Raw genomic sequence first — 22,126 nt, 5'->3', positions numbered from 1 at the left:
CACACACACACACACACACACACACACACACACACACACACACACACACACACACACAGAACAAACAGAAATAGGGTTCATCACAGATAAAGATGACCAGTTAATGATTTATAAAGTAAATACTGTAGTTGGAAATTTAAATTTAAAATGAATATCATCAAACACCAAAAGCAAAATGGAGTTTGATAATTAATAGTATATTTGTGCCGATTAAAATAAAAAAACAAGTGAAACAAAAATATAACTCACCAAAGACAAAGAGAGTAAAACTCTTGATCTCACTGTTGATCAGTAGTTTATAATATCCAGCATGTTCAGTTGTGGTGTGTGTGACGGTCAGAGATCCAGTTTGATTGTCCAGCTTCAGTCTGTCTCTGAATCTCCCATCAAGAACATCTTCATATACAGTGAATCTGTCGGCCGGTTTATTGATTTCTGCTATTAAAGTGTTTTCATCTCCAAATCTCCACTGAATCACATCATCATCCTTCATTTCAGTGAGACCAGCGTTTAGAGAGACTGGATCTCCCTCCCACACTAACACTGACTCAACTTCATCTGTCAAACACACACAGAACAAACAGAAACAGGGTTTACAAAGATTAATACTGTTAAATAATTTTATAATGGTTTATTCAATTGAGTGGTTTAAAATTTACATTTGTAGCCAGGTGGCATTTGAACTTATAAGAAAGAGAGTAGCCTATAATTACGTGTTAATAGCGCGATACAGAGAAAGACGGCTAAAGCAGTGCATGAGAGATGAATCCAGTCGTGTGTGTCAAGTTGAGTATCATCCTTGATTTAATCGATGTTCTATGTGAGTAAATGTGATGATCATCATTTATTTTGGTGTAATAGGCTGTGTTCATTTCATTCTGTGTTTGTATGTGTATTTTCTGGTTCGAGATGATCGAAGATGTTTGATTGATGCACGTGACAGCAATACGAAATCTCTATAAAAGAGTTAGCTAAGTCGTTAATGTAATGTGTATGTGCATAGCAAATGTGAATGACGTGCATAATATCGTGTGTGTTATAGCCATATTTGATTTTCGTGAAATGGTGTTTGAATGCACATGATGAAAATGCTGACAGTGGTTTTGTGTTTGCTTCTAAAGTGTATTGTTTCACCCCGAAAGTGTGCCCTAACATTCGTAATAATTGGAAATGATTACTTAATTACTGTAATTATTAAATTATTATTGAGAAATTGACACTTTATAAGGCTTGACTGAATTTTCTGTGAAGATATTTTGGTAACGCTTTAGATTACAGCCCGGAAAGTACTGCGTAATTACAATGAAATTACAGTGTAACTTTCGGTAATTACAGTGTACCTATAAAGTACTTATGTGTAAGTATAGGGGAACAATATGTAAAGTCTTGGGAATAAAGGGGTAACAACCAGGAAAATACTGCGTAATTAAAACTAAATTACAGTGTAACTTTCGGTAATTACAGTGTACCTATAAAGTACGTACGTGTAATTATATAGGGGAACAATGTAAAGTTTTGGAATAAAGGGGTAACAACCAGGGAAAAAAAATTAGGCAAATTATTTATACTGTAAGTATTTTAGAACTACGGGGTACTTATACTATAATACAATCTTACTTTTGGGAGCAATTTAGCGAGTAGGCTACATACACCTTTTTGTAATAATAGTGTATACAAATACATAAAGGCTTTTTTCAAATTACGGGGTAGCCTATATATCAGTGCATTTATAAAGTAGGCTAATTTGTTTTTATTGCAAAGGTGCACTGATTAAGTTGTTTCAAGGCAAGTAAAACTACAACTTTTTTTTTTTTTTAAATGCTGGGGAAATATACTCTTGTTTCTTGTAGTTACAGGGTAAGTATGACATTGCGGGCCGTAAATTAAAGTGGTGCTTCTTACCCTCTTGTTTCTTGTAGTTACAGGGTAAGTATGACATTGCGGGCCGTAAATTAAAGTGGTGCTTCTTACCCTCTTGTTTCTTGTAATTACAGGGTAAGTATGACATTGCGGGCCGTAAATTAAAGTGGTGCTTCTTACCCTCTTGTTTCTTGTAGTTACAGGGTAAGTATGACATTGCGGGCCGTAAATTAAAGTGGTGCTTCTTACCCTCTTGTTTCATGTAGTTACAGGGTAAGTAGACAATAAAAACACATGTAAACACACAATCTGATATCACTTGGAAAACTTTATTTGAAAAACAACTTATTTCAAAAAAGGACTTTATTCCTTTTTTAAAATCAACTTTTCATTTCAAATACTAAAGTCCTGACAGAAAGTATACATTTTTGCATGGCTTCCTACTTCCTCCTCCTCCTCTTGTTCCTCTTCTTCTTTTTCTATCATTCCACTGATTAGCCTAATCTTAAGAAGGAGTCTTTTGCTATTCTGTATTATGTATTAAAAGAAAATACAGTACACCCAGAAATGTTCTCGTAATTTACTCATCTTTTCGCTACCGACCAACTGTCACCAGCGTCCAGCGAGTGCATGAGAGTCGGCTTGGCTTCGTGTTTGGTGAAGCTTCACGCGTTCATTACGTTCTCGCGGGAGTTAGATGTGAAACTCGCGCGAGAACTGCCATCTCTGTTCTTCTGTTTTGTTTGTTTTTCATTATTATTATGTGTTATTGTTTGTATTTTGTTGTGAGCATAAAAAAAAAAAAAAAAAAATCGACATTCGGTTTCTCGGCGCGCTTACGTCACGCGTGTCAAGCGTGAACTCAACCCTCTCATGCACGCGCAAGTGAAAGTTGGTCGGAACGGAAGCGATAAAATGTTTAAATATTTGGTATTTTTCTTACAAACACTTATCGTCTCACTTCAGAAGACATTGATTCATCCATTGGGGTCGTATGGATTACTTTAGTTATTGCTGTATGTGCTGTTTGATGTCAACTTTTAGGAACACATGGGCTTGCATTATGCATTCACAGAGATTATATATTTTTCTAAAAAAAAAAATTGTGTTAATCTGAAGAAGGAAATTCATATACATCTCGGATGACATGAGGGTAAAAGATGAGTAAAATGGTGAGGACATTTCTGTACTGTATTTTCTTTTAACACATAATACAGAATAGCAAGAGACATGGGATTCCTTCTTAAGATTTATCAGTGGAAAGAAAGATGAAGAGGAACACGAGTCAAGCACAAGCAAGAGAAAGTGTTGTAAATCCGTTTTAAAATAAGTTGTTTTTCAAATAAAGTTTTCCAAGTGATATCAGATTGTGTGTTTACATGTGTTTTTATTGTACTTACCCTGTAACTACATGAAACAAGAGGGTAAGAAGCACCACTTTAATTTACGGCCCGCAATGTCATACTTACACTGTAACTACAAGAAACAAGAGGGTAAGAAGCACCACTTTAATTTACGGCCCGCAATGTCATACGTACCCTGTAACTACAAGAAACAAGAGTATATTTCCCCAGCATTTAAAAAAAAAAAAAGTTGCAATAGTTTTACTTGCCTTGAAACAACTTAATCAGTGCACCTTTGCAATAAAAACAAATTAGCCTACTTTATAAATGCACTGATATATAGGCTAGCCCGTAATTTGAAAAAAGCCTTGTATTTGTATACACTATTATTACAAAAAGGTGCAGTGTATGTAGCCTACTCGCTAAATTGCTCCCAAAAGTAAGATTGTATTATAGTATAAGTACCCCGTAGTTCTAAAATACTTAATAATTTGCCTAAATAATTTTTTTTTTTTTCCTGGTTGTTACCCCTTTATTCCAAAACTTTACATTGTTCCCCTATATACTTACACGTACGTACTTTATAGGTACACTGTAATTACCGAAAGTTACACTGTAATTTAGTTTTAATTACGCAGTATTTTCCTGGTTGTTACCCCTTTATTCCCAAGACTTTACATATTGTTCCCCTATACTTACACATAAGTACTTTATAGGTACACTGTAATTACCGAAAGTTACACTGTAATTTCATTGTAATTACGCAGTACTTTCCGGGCTGTAATCTAAAGCGTTACCGATATTTTTTGTGAATGTGTCTTTGAATTTATACACTTTTTATATACACTAATTTTAGTGACCCCATGTGGGAAATTTGAGTTAAAAAAGATATTGAAATATGTTATATTTAGCATTTTATATGCAGCTAATGGGTACACCTTGCTTAGCATGTATACTGTAACATTCGTTATTCATACAAAAATACTCCAAATCGCACGAAAATCACACACAAACCAGATATACTCGAAATCGTGCATTTATTAGCTTGTTTCAGGTGAAGAGATGTGTCTTTAGTTTTGTTATTACGTATGTCAGAATGAGGAAGTGTACACAGGACCGCATCATGCAGAAGGGCAGGATTATGGTCACATTGAACCACGTGAGATGATTGACAGCTGTACAGCGAATGAGAGAGCGCTGATATCATAACTGACGCAAATCAGGAAGAGGAGACCGATCTCGCTATGTTCTGTTTGAGCTCTTCAGATTGCATAATTCAGTGGAAAATTAATAGAAATGTTATTCTGTATGACAAAAAAGATTTTACAAATATGTGATGATCATTATTTCTCCAAATATGCGCACCATTGGACTAAGAGCCCTGGCGAATGCTGTATATTGCATGTATGTGAACACAAATAAACCGGAGAAGACGTGAATGAATGCTTTATGAGTGATGATTTCTATTCAAAATAACGAACGTTACAGATTAATAATTTTGCATTCCTGTCATAAATTCAGAAATTAATGTCACTGCAAACCAGTTTTATCATACACAGTGGTCAAATATCAAAGCTGGAGTCTTAAATCTTTCTAATGATGCTCAGTTTGTCCAGATTAAGTAAGAGTGTGATGTTTTAACAAGTCTGTGATCTTTCCCGCAAAAGGAGTTAAGTTCGGTAGGTGGCACTGTCACAAAAAACTTGGGTCCTAGCAAGCGGGTAATCCATCCGCCGGAAACTGAAGCCTCCCCGGGAGCCGCCATTGTAGCAGAACATCTCCTGCTGTTAGCATTACATTGACTCCCATTCATTTTGGCGTCACTTTGACAGCGATTAACTTTACATCTGAGGCGTTTAAAGACTCCATTTGTCCATTATTTATTTCTAAAGTAAAACAACAATGTATAAAAGGCTCCATTACTTTGTATCTTACGTTATGGCCCCGTAGAAGCCGTTTTTGTAAAGATAGGCTAACGATTTCGTATAACCAATCGACTCTCTGTCACCAAGTCGAGAGATTACCGTATAGACCGGCGGAGAAGCTCACGGGCAATCGGGGGGACGTGGAGCATAAAGTCCGATAAAGTCAAGACAGAAACCCAAAGAGAGTGATAAAGTTGCTCCCGCTGCTATCTCATGGACAGCTAATGCTCACGCTCTCCGTCTCTGCGAGATCCGGAAGGGAATGATTCAGATTTCTCTCGGCACAGCTACTAGAAGACTGACAGCTGTCAGACTCACGTCACATCTACGTCGTCAAGCTCAGTTTGAGTCTGCGCAGTTTGCCTGGCGATCAGGAAGTGATGCTTCAAATGGGCTTCACTTTTCTCCGTTGAAATCTATGGGGTTGCTGTGTCCAGTTTATATACTGACTATGGGTCCTAGAACTGGAGTCCTGAAACTTCAGCCTCCGGTTGTGCAGCCATGGGCGGGCATTGGGGGGTCTGGCCCGACCCTATGAATCACTAGTGCCCGCCCTGGACGAGCCTGTCTCCCATCACCAACTCCACGTCAAGTTCCAACCACCAGTCCTTGCTTTTGCAAAAAAAATGTATCAGTAGACTACTGTTATCAAAAGTTATCATTTTGTATATAACGTTTCATAACTCCTGAATAAAAATATGTTTGGACTGATTTAAAAAAATATATTCAAAACACTGAATCATTCAAAACACGATTGAGTTTTGCTGTGAGACGCGCTATGCTGTGATCTTTGTTTGGATTCATTCAAACTATTTTCGCTGCTAAAATGGAACAGAAACAGGCAATATTTCGTCTAAAATGTAAGTGATTTAAAATTAATTACTTGTTTTTTGAACGGTCATATCAGTGTCACATTTTCGATCGTGATGGCTTTCAGCACTCTTGGTTGTGTGATGTTGCTGAACTGTATCAAGTGTTATAAATATAAAAACACCACATTTTGAAATTTACCGCAGTAGGCCTATGTTAACTGAGCTTCTTTGTGTGTGCTGTGCTCATTTGTTTTGTTTTCTCCTCGAGAGGTTGCTAGAGCCTCAACCGCCTCAACAACCTTGTTAAGGTCCTTGCACACTGAGTCCGAAGCTTTTGTATTCGTTTTTCCGTATTTGTCATTCGGTGGCTCTTGTCAAAAACACCTCTCAAAATACTTGCTACGGAGGCAAAAACTGGCATCACATTATAAATAAAAAATATACACTTTTTTTTTTTTAATGGTGTATGAATTCATAATTTTTTTTAAATGAAAAAACAGGTGCAAAGTTTTTGAACTCACCAATGACATAGAGACTGAAACCTTTTCTCTCACTGTTGATCTGTAGTTTATAAACTCCTTCATGTTCAGTTGTGGTGTGTGTGACGGTCAGAGATCCAGTTTGATTGTCCAGCTTCAGTCTGTCTCTGAATCTCCCATCAAGAACATCTTCATATACAGTGATTCTGTTGAACCGTTTATTGATTTCTGCTATTAAAGTGTTTTTATATCCAAATCTCCACAGAATCACATCATCATCCTTCATTTCAGTGAGACCAGAGTTTAGAGAGACTGAATCTCCCTCCATCACTGACATCAGTCCTGAATCACCACACAAAAAAACAGAAACAGGGTTCATCACAGATTAAGACGATCAGTTAATGATTTATAAAAGTAAATAGTTTGAAATGTAAATTTGAAATAAATATCATCATTAAACACCAAAAGCTAAATGAGGTTTGAATTATTCATTGTATATTTGTCCTGATTAAAACATAAAACAGGGGTAAAAAGTATTTAACTCACCAAAGACAAAGAGACTAAAAGGCTTGAAAACACTGTTGATCTTTAGCACATAAACTCCAGCATGTTCAGTTGTGGTGTGTGTGACGGTCAGAGATCCAGTTTGATTGTCCAGCTTCAGTCTGTCTCTGAATCTCCCATCAAGAACATCTTCATATACAGTGAATCTGTCGGCCGTTACATTGATTTCTGCTATTAAAGTGTTTTCAAATCTCCACTGAATCACATCATAATCCTTCATTTCAGTGAGACCAGAGTTTAGAGAGACTGAATCTCCCTCCTTCACTGACACTGACGTCACTTCAACTGTCAAACACACAGAGAACAAACAGAAACAGGGTTTGCAAATATTAATACTGTTAAATCACTTTATAATGGTTTACTAAATTGAATAGTCAAAAATTTACATTAAAAATAAACAATATAAAATAACAAAAACGAAATCGTGTATGAATTCATTTAAATGTTTTCATTAAAAAACAGGTGTAAACGTTTTTTGAACTCACCAGTGAAAGCGAGAATGAAACTCTTGATCACACTGTTGATCTGTAGTCTATAAACTCCAGTATGTTCAGTTGTGGTGTGTGTGACGGTCAGAGATCCAGTTTGATTGTCCAGCTTCAGTCTGTCTCTGAATCTCCCATCAAGAACATCTTCATATACAGTGATTCTGTCGGCCGGTTTATTGATTTCTGCTATTAAAGTGTTTTCTTTTCCAAATCTCCACAGAATCACATCATCATCCTTCATTTCAGTGAGACCAGAGTTTAGAGAGACCGAATCTCCCTCATTCACTGACTTCAGAACTGAATCACCACACACACACACACACACACATACACACACACACACACAGACAGAACAAACAGAGACAGGGTTCGTCGCAGATTATGACGATCATTTATTGGTTTATTAAAGTAAACAGTTTGAAATTTAAATTAAATCAAAAGCAAAATGGAGTTTGAATTATTAATGGTATCTTTGTGCTGAATAAAAAACAATAACAAGTGAAACAAATTTAACTCACCAAAGACACTGAGCCTGAATCTCTTGATCTCACTGTTGATCTGTAGATAATAATATCCGGTATGTTCAGTTGTGGTGTGTGTGACGGTCAGAGATCCAGTTTGATTGTCCAGCTTCAGTCTGTCTCTGAATCTCCCATCAAGAACATCTTCATATACAGTGAATCTGTCGGCCCGTTTATTGATTTCTGCTATTAAATTGTTTTCTTTTCCAAACCTCCACTGAATCACATCATCATCCTTTATTTCAGTGAGACCAGAGTTTAGAGAGACTGAATATCCCTCCATCACTGAAATACCAAACATTCCTGAAGAACAGAGTTTTTAAAAGATAAAACGCTTTAAAATCACCTGATGTTGGTTTGATGAAGCTTTACAAAATACTTTTAATCATTTGAAAAAGATTTAGATATGTAACAATAACAAAAAAATTTACTTTTACTGTAATGTTTAACGTCACACTAAAACTAATGCTGTTGATTATCTGAATTCATATTTATATTATTTTAATACATCCGTAATAACTGAGTTTAGAGCTGAATTCAAACTTGATCTGACAGTAAAATCACAGTTCAATTATTTATATGAGAATAACAGTGAATGTTGATCCTCTCGAACTAATTTAACCAGTAATTTATTACATGATACCAGAACAGAAACAACTAAAGTCATAAAAAACACAAATTGAAATCTCACCATCCAGACGCCACAAACACAAACAGAGCAAAACTAATTTGAGAATCATTTTCTTCATCGGTTCACTGAAAAGCCGACGATAGTAACTCTTAATGTCTAAACACTCAGATTGATCAGAAACACGACTGAACTGATGCTGTGTGTGTTTGTGATCCGCCCTATAAAGACTGAACCTTCGTCACAGTTTATTCTCAAAAACATTTCCTGTAAAACAGGAAGTCATGAAAGAGTGAAATATTAGATTAGATGTTTGTATCTAATTGTGTTGATGATCAGATGTCAATCTTCAAAATTCATCAATTATGTATGATAATGATAATGTTTGATTTCGTAATTGGATTCATTTGATTTAACTGTAACACTTTTTTGTATGGAGTGAAAGTCAGATTATTTGGTTAATTTAAGCAGGAGAGTTAATGAAGAAACGCTTCACCCACAAACTGACCAAGACAGAGTCACTGACCTCATTAATTTAATAATAGACTCTGATGTTGAAGCTGTTTGTCCACTAACAGGTCAAACCACATTAGATGTAGATAAATCAGACCACAGCAGGTTTCACTTTGACTCACAAAACGAGCTGCTTACGCTCTACATTTAGTGAAAGACTTTCATCATTTTTGCCATGTTGCTAAAATAAAGTCAAGTTAATAACAGTAGCCTGTAAATCTGATTTATTCAGTTGAAACCAAATAAGACTTAAGATTTGCATGTAAGATTTGTTCTTGAAAAAATATAAGAAGTGCTTGAGTTTATAACTCAATCTCTGGCTATTGATTGTAGATTGCAGTTGCGAGATGCCGTTTTGGCCCAACCGCCGAAAGGGTTCAGGCTGTGGTTGAGGCCAGAGAACCAGAGGAAAACAGAAGTGAACTTGAACAACAAAGCATCGACTAAAGTGACTGCACATGCGAGCCTGGTGGGCATAGAGGCTGTTGTGATTCAAGAACATAATGGATAAATCGAAAAACAGGTCCCAGGCACTCAGTCAAATTTTAAATGAGAAGGATAAAGTTAAAAAGCCTTTATTGAATATGGCTTAGGTCATTTTAAAATACACGAGCCAACATGTTTCGACCAAACAGTGGTCTTCTTCAGGGCAAAGTGACTCTCGAACCTCTTACAGATAATGGATAAATCGTTTCAATATACACTGAACAAAATCTTTAACGCAACACTTTTGTTTTTGCCCTCATTTTTCATTCGCTGAACTCAAAGATCTAAGACTTTTTCTATGTTCACAAAAGGTCTATTCCTCTCAAATATTGTTCATAAATCTGTGTTAGTGAGCAGTTCTCCTTTGCCGGGATAATCCATCCTCCTCACAGGTGTGCCATATCAAGATGCGGATTAGACAGCATGATTATTGCACAGGTGTGCCTTAGGCTGTCCACAATAAAAGGCCACTCTAAAATGTGCAGTTTCATCACACAGCACAATGCCACAGATGTCACAAGTTTTGAGGGAGCGTGCGGTTGGCATGCTGACTTCAGGAATGTCCACCAGAGCTGTTGCCCGTGAATTGAATGTTCATTTCTCTACCATAAGCCTGTCTCCAAAGGTGTTTCAGAGAATTTGGCAGTACATCCAACCAGCCTCACAACCGCAGACCACGTGTAACCACACCAGGGCCGTGCACAGACCTTTTGAGGGGCATGTTTAGCGTTCTGGCGCAATATGGCTGCCGTCGCATCATCCAGGGGGATGCTGCACATTGGTGGTGGTTGAGGAGATTCCCCCTTCTATGTAAAGCGCTTTGAGTGAATGTAATGAATTATTATTATTATTATTATTATGTGTTGGTTGAAACTGAAAAAGGGCACCCTCTCCCATTTTATTTTTTATATAGCCTATATTAAGATTATTTAGTAAGCCTACAAGAAATGGTCACATCTTCATGACAAATTCAATAACAAAATAATAGTCTCTACTCTAAACCCTAAGAAAACATGTTGTACTACATATATACATGTGAAGTTGAGCGGGGAGTAGCTTATAGAATAGGCCTAGATTTTAAAAAAATTAGCTTGATAGCGAAAACGTGCATTTTAACAGACTTGAATTAACCATAATTTAATATTATTACCATAACATGATTAAATGTTAATAAATTAAGTGTATCAGCAATCCTAAATCAAAGAAGATTTTTTTTTTAGAAATGTGTTACCTAGGTGACGAGGATCACTTTGGTCGCTTTGTGTAGTTCCAGTGCGACAGTGCGGGGTGCACCTGTGCTTATGATTTTCTGATGGTAAAAACTAATTTTATGTTGTTGTATTACTTATCAATATATTGTTAACATTTTACAAAAGTCAAACTCAAATGCAGTTACGCGTTTGTTTGTTTTTTGCGAATGTGTGCAAATGTGCATTTTCTCCGTCATTAAAATGGCGCGAGCGGCATCACTTTACATTTTCATCTACAGGTTACAAACTAGTTTGTTGTTGGCGCTCAGTTTTTCCAGTTGTAAAATACATTTGGCCAAAATCTCATTTTATAACAGATGAAATGCTACTGTATGCACAGGCTATTTAAGTGTAGGCTATGTATTGGCAATGACTAGATGCCAAATTACCTCTCTCCCAGGTCCCACATGTCTCAGTCAGACATCAAAGAAATAAAATATGAACCTTTATAGACATTGTGTTCAGTTCTTATTCAAACAACAAGATCTTTGTTTACCCGTGCAAACTTCGTTCAGCTGCTGTCTGCTGTGCGGCTGCTGCCGAGCTTCAGTTCATTCAGACACGATAGAGGGGGCGGAGTTATCAGGTTTACTTACAGTTTGAGGATCGATAAGATTTACACATCGATAGATTTAAACCCTTTTTTAAGAACTTTCATTGGCTAGAACCGCTAGCAAAACAAAAGTGTTGCGTTTATAATTTTGTTCAGTGTATAAAGTTACTGCAAGGGCTGTAGAGGAAGCATCAGCATCAGAGAGTGAATGAAGGGAAATCAGACAGACTGGTAGTTTTGATGAATGGAAATCATACTCTCACATTGCACACTGAGTCTGAAATTCTTGTCCGAAATATTTGCACATTAAAACATAAATACAACCTCACGTTGTGTCAATCACGTTTACACACTAACTCCGAAACTTTCGTTCGTCATACGGAGGATACCGGTTTTCCGCCCCTGCTGAGCCGCAGTGTTTTAGACGTATTTTTTCACTTACCTAAAGTGAATTGAAAGCGACGACTGAGGCCGGAAGGACCAGGTGGCACACTAACTGTAGAGTAAGTATTTATTTAATGTTATATATATATATTTTTTACAATGACTTGTTACACACACAGCCATTGTAGTAACAAGATATATTCTTTATCGTTTACAGTCAGTGTAGACTGGTGGCATACCGTGTTGTACTGGAGTGGATACTCAAAGGAGAAAAACTGGGAAGACACAACAGGAAAGTTCTGCCATCATGTGTGGTGTGGAGTATACGTGAAAGATACCCATCATCATCTGGGCCGTATGTGGGTTTCAAAGAAGCTGAAGAAGCTTTTGGACTGATTTGATTTTTTTAATATAATTTTTATATTTTTCTTGTCACTAAAGACTAACTCTTTATGTATACAGTTTTATTTTTGCAATATAAAAAAAAAAAAAAATGTATCTGTTGTACAGTTTGTTACCTTGAGGCTATGAATAAAAAACTTTTGTTACAGTAGCACATTCAACTTCAGTCAGAGTCAATCCATAGTAAAAGATTTTTTATTTTTTATTTACATATTTACAACTGGTGCTCTCAGCACTCTTTTTTACATTGTGAAATGTATCCTACAAAAAAAAACTCTAAACATATGTGCTGCAAAATTGCAGAAAAAGGGGAAAAAAGTTACAAAGAAAGGATGTCGAACAAGGCCGTCTACTTTTGAAATCTTGAAACATGCTTTTCAATTGCTGCTGCTTTCTTTATTTTTGGTTTTGTAGCAATGTTCGGTGGTAATTCGGGAGCAACAACTTGCGAGGTTGGGTCCTTGAAAACAACAGTGGGGTCACTGCACCGCTCCTTAACTTTTACCAGAAGTTCCTCCCTAAAGTTCTGGGTTGTGGGTTCGTATTTGGAAAAAACACAATTATATCGTGGAACACCTAAAACACAGTCAAAAAAATAAATAAAATTAGTACTTAATAGAATTAAGTAAGTTCAAGAATTAATAACCAAGCATACCTCTGTGTACCTGTCCATTTCACCTACTTCAGAAATAGGTATATATGTACGTGTACTTTACAATATGAGATTACTAGTAGAACATGTTTTTTATGCTGTGTACTTGCCTGATGAGGTTGTGGCCTGTTCACGGTTTACATTTTCATTATGATCAAGGACAGCCAGTTGTGTGCGAGCAGCCATTGAGGAGTAGTGAAGGTGGAGGTCCTTCCGACAGTACTTCGGGAGAACAGAGTGGTAAGACTGCCTGAGAAACCAAAATAAACAATGTACAATGAACAATTACATAGCAAATATTAAAATGTGTTATTTACAAGCAACTTGCCTGTATTCTTGAATAAGGCCATTTGTGTCAGGTCCTTCAGGAGTCTTGGATTTAATACTAGCGTTGACAGAGTGCGAAATGAAGGAGATTCCTTTTTCAGCCAACACTTTCGTCGCTGTTGGTCAGGACTTAGGTCATCATGATCACATTCTTTTTGCCGTCCATCTTCTGTCCATCTGTGTACACCACAAATGTGGTTGAGAAGGGATTTCCATTTCTCAGTTAAAAGCTGGAAAAAAATACAATAATTACATACATTTATTTATTCAGAAATGTATATTTACTGTGAAATACTGCAGATAACATACATGGGGGTTACCGCCACAGGATGCACATGCATACCACAAATGGTTGCATATACTTTTTATCCAAGGCTGTAGGTCTTGATTCTCTTTTTTTTGTTGCAATTGACAGCATTTTTTTGAAGAACCCTTTCCAAAAAAATGAAACATGTTATTATTTCAGATCAATAGGTTTTTGGGTCAAAACAGAGCATCTACATTGTAGACACTACTTTCAGTACTTCAATAATACTGTGAACCTGTTGTTTCCACAACACCACAAATATAAGCTGAATTTAAAATAGTATATATGTAACATTCATGTAATACTACTCTAGAAGATCTATAATAACTTGTAAAGAAACCTATACATACCCTTTACTACATGCCAGATGTCAAACTCGTGTTGTATATGAGGGTAATCGACCCTCAGAGTCTTTCTTATTGAGGGTGACCTGTCCGTGGTGATCACGTCTATTTTTAATCCACTGTCCGAAAGAGTCTACACACCTTTTGAAGGCTACTGGTTCCATGGCAACAGAGCTTGTTGCTTCAGTAACCTTTAATAAATAAAAAAATACATATTTAAATCTTCAATAAAAGTTTCAGCATTGCGGTTCTATTTGTACACAGTAGCTATAGGTCTACACTCTTTCACAGACGTTTTCACGTTTAAACTCAATACACTTAAAAAACGTATTAGGCCTATTCAATGCATTACTTCTAGAGATGCACCGATTTCAATTTTCTAGGCCGATTCCGATTTCCGATTTTTCATCAAGTTTGACCTGCCGATACCGATTTTAGCCGATTCCGATTTTATTTTTTCTAACCACTTTACAACACACACTGTGTGAAACTGTACAAAAATGTTTTTTGTCTATGTTTTCTTTAATAAAACATTTTGCATAGAATATAGAACATTCAAACAAATAATTACTCCCGGTGTGGGAAATTCACACACATTAAAGTGAAGTGTGTTATGAAAAAAAAAACATTTCCTTCTTTTCACATCCAATACTTTTCACAAGATGTATTTAGCAAACTAAACTTCTGTATAAAAACAGGGAAAAATAGGTAATGGCAATAAAATAATATATAGCCAATAGCCTTGTAGTATAAATATATTTCTAACACACACATCTGTATAAAAACAGGGAAAATAGGTAATGGCAAAAAAATAATATAAAAATTACAAAAATAAAATAAATAGCCAATAGCCTTGTAGTATAAATATATTTCTAACACACACAAGCACACACTTCTGTATGAAAACAGGGAAAAATAGGTAATGGCAATAAAATAATATAAAATAACAAATAAAATAAATAGCCTTGTAGTATAAAAATATTTGATACGATCTTTGTTGATATTCCAGTAGATCAATGCATTTTCACTTCTGCCAATGGGCGCCTCTGACAGGTAGTTCTGTACCTGCACAGACAAGGGGCTGGCCAGTTGAACGACAGTTTCACATGGCAAACGTGAGAGGCGCGTGAACGACCGTTTCACACTGTAAACGAGCGGCGCGTGAACGACAGTTTCACATGGCAAACGTGAGAGGCGCGTGAACGACTGTGAGTGGCGCGTCAGCGTAAATGCATCATCACAGCAGCTGCAGCCGCCGGAGTATTACTGGAAGCGTTTGTAGTACAGCGTCACAGCAGCTGCTACAAAAGTCTCGGCGCCAAAACCCGCGATTCACTGCTGCTCACGCGACGTTCCTGCTTGAAGCTCGCGCGCTTCTCTTTGACCGGTTTTAAAAATCGGCATTGGTCAGAGTGATCGGCCGGTCACCGATTACGGCCGATCACGTGAAAATCGGCCGATTCCGATCACCAGCCGATCAATCGGTGCATCCCTAATTACTTCTATATAGATTTATATATTGTGGCGCTGACGCTGTTTATTCTCTGTTATAAATATGCTTACTTGATTCACTTATTGTTGGGGGGAGGTGTCCGGGAGGGAAATGGTTAAGGGGGAGGGGCTTAGGGAGAGGCGGGCGGTTTTTGAGATGAATCTGACAGGGGGTAGAGAAAAGTGAGAGGAGAGACATCTCTGTTTTTGGGAACAGTTAGGACACCTCCTGATACCTGTGTTTTAGGTTGTACACGTTCAGGAAATAAACCTCAGCCGTTTGGTGCTTATAAACCGGATCCTCGTCTGCTGTCTGTTTCTCTGGGAAAGTGTACGACGTCACACTGGTGTCAGAAGTGGGACTTTAAAACCACAGCTTTCTACTCGTGATTCCCAGAAGACGATGGAGAATAAGCCGGTAAGATCGCTTTAATTATCCGCTGAGAAGTTAGAGCAGAACAGGGGAGAGCCCCGGCATGGGCGGGATGAGCGTAATCCCGAGGGAAAGCATCTAACGTTACGAGACGGAAGAAATGAGCTGATTAGCACACTATCGCCCAATAATCCTTTTCTGCCGCTTTTGCTGAACGAATGTGATCAAGAATATTCACTTAAAGCTAGACCACAGACCCCCGCACCCTGTTTTAGCATGTCTCGTGCTTTTGGTGAACATGATTTCATTGCGAGCACTCCGATCGCGGGAGGTCGCGGGCGCGGCCGGTCGGCTGACCCGGAAACGGAAATCAGCGAGGATCAAAACATCCGGTCTGTATCGCGGATTGCGGAGAGAGAAGCTGGTAAACAGAGATGCTGTATATGGGTCAAGGCGGATGAAGCCCTTTCTTTCAATCCTGAAGATTCAAGCTACAGTTATAATTATCCCCAAACGAGCCATATGCATGTCAAAGAGGGGATTTTTGGAGAGAGATATAGTGCCGTTGGTAGCCGAGCTAATCCATTTGTTTTACCAGAACAGATGAATAAACCTTATTCAATCGCTCCCTCTTACAACGTTCAGTGGCCAACTGCACTGCCATATAACTTCCCCCACCAAATGAGCTGTGTCCACAAGCACTCTGACTTACCAATAATGAGTAATAGGAGACAAACAATGGAAACTCAGCCAGTGTGGGACATGTGTCCAACCTTATCAGCAACCTCTCCTCGCTGGCCCTTAGAATCTCCAGCCAGAGAACCCATACCCACTGGCTGCTCCTTTTCTAACCGGCCAATGCAGTCCGTCACACTCATGCCTGACCGGGGGTCTTGTCAAACCCGTAGCTGTCTGAAATTGGGGCGCTATGATGGTCATTCTTCTTATGAGGCGTTCCGGAAGAAGTTTGAGCTGGTGGCCAAGGCTAATGGCTGGGACGAAGCCGAGAGAGTGGGCCAACTCGCAGCGGCTTTAGATGGCGATGCACAACAGGTACTGCTGGATGTCCAGGGAAGTCAGGTGTATAGTGTTCACGCGTTGCATCAGGCTTTGTCTCGCCGCTTTGGGGACATTACACCCCCGCTGGCCTTACGGCAGCAGTTTCAGGAGCGGATTCGTCAACCAAAAGAACCCTTGGGTGTGTTTATGGCTGACCTGCGACACTTAGCCCATCGCAGCTACCCAACGTTCAGCGAAAGCGTGAGGGATGCATTGGTTCTGGACGCGTTTGTACGGGGATTGACCCCAGATCGGTTGCGACAGCAAGTACGAATAGCTCAGCCATCTAACTTTGACGAAGCCCTTGATCAAGCGCAGGTTATAGAGGGGATATTGGATGAACGGCTCAGCGGAACGTTAAGCAACAATAATGTTGCTTAACGGGGAACATGTTCCGGGGAACAGACTCACCCGCAAACGGTTAAGGTGAATTTGTCCGAGAGGGAACCTATGATTTGTTGGCGCTGTGGAAAAACAGGTCATTTGCGCCGGGAATGTGCGACCCTGGATGTGGCTGGGTCCACTATGCCGTCGGGAAATGGACAGGGGCCGGAGTAGAGGGAGGTGCTCTCGGCCCATCAGCCATTTCAGAACCTCCCTGTGGATCGTCTGTTGCGTTGGTTAGTCCAGTAGAGTGCTGCCGAATTGAGGCCAAAGTGGATGGACAACTAGTGCGGGCCTTGTTGGATACTGGCTCTACAGTCACCATTATTCATCCTAAATTCTTGACAAGGAGGGTCCTTCAGCCAGCTCGTTTTCCCCTGGTCACTGTCATGGGTGAGAAAGCAACTTTGATGGGCCGTTGTGAGGCGGAAGTCTGTGTGGAGGGACACAGTACAGTTATGTGGGTTTGGGCCGATGAGATTCCAGAATATTGTCTCCTGGGTATCGATTTCCTACACCAGGCAGCTGCGGTTTTGGACTTGAGGGCAGCGACCCTAACGCTAGCTGGAAAATGTTCGGTGCCAATTCACTTTAATTCTATATGGATGGGTCCTCAGTCGCGCTACGTGGGTCGTCTGAATCCTGGCTCACAAGCACAGGGAGTCCCGGGTCCAAACTCTTCAATTTTGTCACCAACGTCACAGTCTGTAGAGACACAATGGTCTGGCTCTGCAGTCGGGCTTCCCACCATTCCACCCCTAGCCGTCTCTGATGGTGGTAACTGCAGTCAAGTTGAGGAGAGCCCAGTTTTGATGCAAGCAGCAAAAGCTGTTTGGGAGAGAAGTAGTGAGGGTTTGGAAGAACTGCAGAAGCAGAAATTATGGCGAGTGATGAAACGCCATGATAACCTCTTTGCTGCCTCAGCCAGTGATGTCGGGCAGACGAAGTTGGTACAACATTGTATAAACACGGGGGATGCACCACCCATCCGGCAACGTGCGCGGCGGTTACCTCCCATAAGGCAGTCGGCTGCAGATCACTGCCTAGAAGAGATGAAAGCTTCGGGAATTATAGAGCCATCGGAAAGCCCGTGGGCCTCGCCGGTGGTATTGGTCCCCAAGAAGGACGGTGGCTGGCGTTTCTGTGTCGACTTCAGACGCTTGAATGAAGTGACTGTCAAGGACTCCTACCCGCTTCCGCGGGTTGATGAGTCTCTGGATCGGATCACTGGGTCCAGGTGGTTCTCTTCACTAGATCTGCGTAGCGGGTATTGGCAGGTCCCTCTCAGTGCTGATGCGAGACCAAAGACTGCCTTCACGACAGGGACAGGCCTCTGGCAGTTCAAGACTATGCCCTTTGGTCTGTGCAACGCTCCGGCAACCTTTGAGCGGCTGATGGAGCGGGTACTCCAGGGTATTCCGAGAGAGGTGTGTCTGGTTTATTTAGGCGACATTTTAGTGCATGGAAAAGACTTTGAATCGGCCTTGAGTGCTCTCGATCTAGTCATGACCAGAATAGCCCAGGCTGGCCTGAAATTGCACCCGGAGAAGTGCCAGTTGATGCAGAAAGCCGTGACCTTCCTGGGCCATTATGTGAGCGCGGCAGGGGTGGCCACTGATGACCAGAAGACAGCAGCTGTTCGCGATTGGCCGGTCCCGTGCAGCCTTAGGCAGTTGCGAGCTTTCCTAGGACTAGCGTCGTATTACCGGAAATTCGTCCCTGGGTTCGCCACTGTTGCTGCTCCCCTCCATGAGTTGACAAAGAAATCACAGCGGTTCCAGTGGGGGCAAGAACAGCAGCAGGCTTTTGAAAGCCTGAAGGAGGCTTTGTGTCATACGCCCGTCTTGGCCACCCCAGACCCTAGATTGCCATTCATCCTGGATACAGACGCCAGCAATGTAGGTCTGGGTGCGGTTCTCTCCCAGGAGGGGGAAAAGGGAGAGAGAGTGATTGCCTACTATAGTCGGGCCTTCAACAGGGCGGAGCGTAATTACTGTGTGACCCGACGAGAACTCTTAGCCGTGGTGGAGGCAGTGAGCCATTTCAGACATCACGTCTGCGGTCTTCATTTCGTGATCCGAACAGATCATGCTTCCCTACGTTGGTTGTTGTCTTTCCGGGAGCCAGAGGGACAGGTGGCACGGTGGATAGAACGCCTGCAGGAGTTCCAGTTCACCATTCAGCATCGCAAGGGAGAAAATCACCAGAATGCGGATGGGTTGTCAAGACGCACCTGTATGGCATCCTGCCCACAATGTGAGCGACTGGCTGGATATGTGATGCAGGGACCGGCTGACACGAAACCGGAGACGGGGATGGAGGCGTCTTGTTGTGCAGTGCTGCCTGATTCAAATGTAGCATGGGCCGCTGAGCAGCGCAAGGACCCCGAGCTCCAAGTAGTGATCGACTGGGTGGAAGCCGGGAGGAGGCCTACGTGGGAAGAGGTCATGGCTTTTGGACCAGTGGTGAGGGGGTTGTGGTCTATGCGGGATGGCCTGGCATTGAACTTGGGATTGCTGCAGAGAGGATTCGTGGAACCTGTGACAGGCGTAACCAGGTGGCAGACAGTAGTGCCTAAGTCCTGTCACCGCTTCTGGAAGCAATGCATGGACAACCGGGGGTAGGACATTTTGGAGTAAACAAAACATTAAAACGAGTTCGGCAAGAGTTCTATTGGCACACCTGCCGTAGGGATGTGGAGTCATTCTGTCGTCGGTGTGATGCCTGCACTGCTAAAAAAGGTCCGACGGGCCGGTCTCATGCCCCGCTACAACAACGGCTGGTAGGCTGTCCCATGGATCGTGTGGCCGTAGATGTCCTAGGACCGTTTCCACAGACCCCTCGAGGAAATCGATTTGTGGTAGTCGCAATGGACTACTTTACAAAATGGCCAGAGGCCTATGCTGTTCCCAACCAGGAGGCGGGGACAGTGGCGGATGTCCTTTTGGAAGGTCTGTTTGCTCGCTTTGGGGTTCCCTCTGAGATGCATACGGATCAGGGGAGGAACTTTGAGTCACATGTGTTCTCTGAGTTCTGTCGGCAGTTGGGTATCCGGAAGACAAGGACAACTCCCCTACACCCTCAGAGTGATGGGTTGGTAGAGAGGTACAATCGAACACTGGCCACTCAGCTAGCCTTGTGTGTGAGCCAGGATCAAAAGGACTGGGATCTTCAGTTGCCGATGGTCTTGCTTGCAAGTCGGAGTGCGGTGCAGGAGACCACCGGATGTACGCCAGCTCTCCTCATGCTGGGCAGAGAATTGCGAACCCCATCCTCCCTGCTGATGGGTCAACCACCAGATGCACCAATGGCCCCGCCCGGGTTGGAGTATGCCCATCAGCTACAGGACCGGCTGCAGTCAGCCCATGAGTTTGCTCGTCGTCAGGCTTTGCAGGCGGGTATACGCCAAAAACGGGCATATGACCATCATTGTACAGGACATGATTTTAATGATGGGGAGCTGGTATGGGTCTTTAGTCCGAAGAGGAAAAAGGGACGTTCACCTAAGCTGGATTCTGCCTGGGTAGGACCCTGTTACGTAGTGAAGAGGCTGGGAGAGTCTGTTTATCGTGTGCGGAAGAGGCCTGGGGGACAAGCTGTGGTGTTACACCGGGACAGGATGGCTCCATATTTGGGAGAACGGCAACCCTTCAAGAGCAGAGGACAATGGCAGACCGCTGGGGCGACCCACCCTGCGGACGGAGGAGCTGGAGACGCAGCGTCGGACAAGGGGTGGGGAACTTCAGCGGGCTGTGAAGAGGGTGACCTTTTGACCCAGGCTCCTGGGGGCACTCTGGATACTCTCGGAGGAGCTGGAGACGCAGCGCCGGGAGGGTCTGGAGTTCTTCTGGGGCGGTCTGGGTTGGGGGCGCCTGAAGATCGCACCATGAGCACTGATCATCGTTCGAACAGCAGCAAACATCGCAATGGAAGCCAACGTATCACCCCAGAGGTGGAGTACCGATCGACTACCCCCTTGAGGCCTAGACTACCTGCCAGTGAGCCGCAACAGACCCCAAGAGTGAGGATGGGATCACGACTTCGGCCCAGAGAGGCACTTCGGGTGCCCCGGCATTTTATGGATTTCACCTTCCTCGGGGACGAGGAAACTTGAGGAGGGGGCAATGTGGCGCTGACGCTGTTTATTCTCTGTTATAAATATGCTTACTTGATTCACTTATTGTTGGGGGGAGGTGTCCGGGAGGGAAATGGTTAAGGGGGGAGGGGCTTAGGGAGAGGCGGGCGGTTTTTGAGATGAATCTGACAGGGGGTAGAGAAAAGTGAGAGGAGAGACATCTCTGTTTTTGGGAACAGTTAGGACACCTCCTGATACCCGTGTTTTAGGTTGTACACGTTCAGGAAATAAACCTCAGCCGTTTGGTGCTTATAAACCGGATCCTCGTCTGCTGTCTGTTTCTCTGGGAAAGTGCACGACGTCACAATATTAAAGGGATGGTTTGGAGTAATTTTAACCTATGGTCGTTTGCAACATGACCCATTGGAAAGTTTGCATTGGAAAAGTCCGTAAAAGTCCTTTGCAAAAAAAGTGTTTACACTACATCCTTATGCATCGCTTTCTGCCAGGACTTTTACGGGCTTTTCCTAAATCACGGAAGTGACCTCGACGTCCGGGTTAGCGGTAGCATGAGCCATCAGGCAAGTGTTATTAATAAACCCCTGATGTAAAAACTTTACAATGCCTTGTTTTATGGAGTGGATCCTTGCTGTCCTGGTTGGTGTTAGTGTTGTGGACCCCAGTTACACAGTGAGGTTGTGGTCAACTGATGGGTCTGTAGGAGAAACAAGGATCTCAATCTTTGCACGGCTGACCTGTAGATGATGCTCCTTCATCCAGGCAGAAATGTCTGAATACAAGCTGAGACCGTGGGATCATCAGGTTTAAATTACAGATAAAGCTTCATGTCTTCTGCATAGCAGTGGTAGAAGAAGCCATGCGCATTTATGATCTTTCCCAAAACAG

At 41.5% G+C, this 22,126-nt stretch overlaps 1 long non-coding RNA gene across 1 annotated transcript in view; it reads right to left on the bottom strand.

Annotated features, from left to right (window-relative positions):
• The window catches only part of LOC306988040, a 403,025-nt gene that overhangs the window by 269,029 nt on the left and 111,870 nt on the right, over positions 1 to 22,126 (bottom strand). The window lies entirely within an intron of this gene.

This window comes from Phoxinus phoxinus, assembly GCF_949152265.1.
Source record: "Phoxinus phoxinus genome assembly, chromosome: 20".
NCBI lineage: Eukaryota > Metazoa > Chordata > Actinopteri > Cypriniformes > Leuciscidae > Phoxinus > Phoxinus phoxinus.
This window is presented reverse-complemented; position numbering and strand designations above follow the sequence as displayed.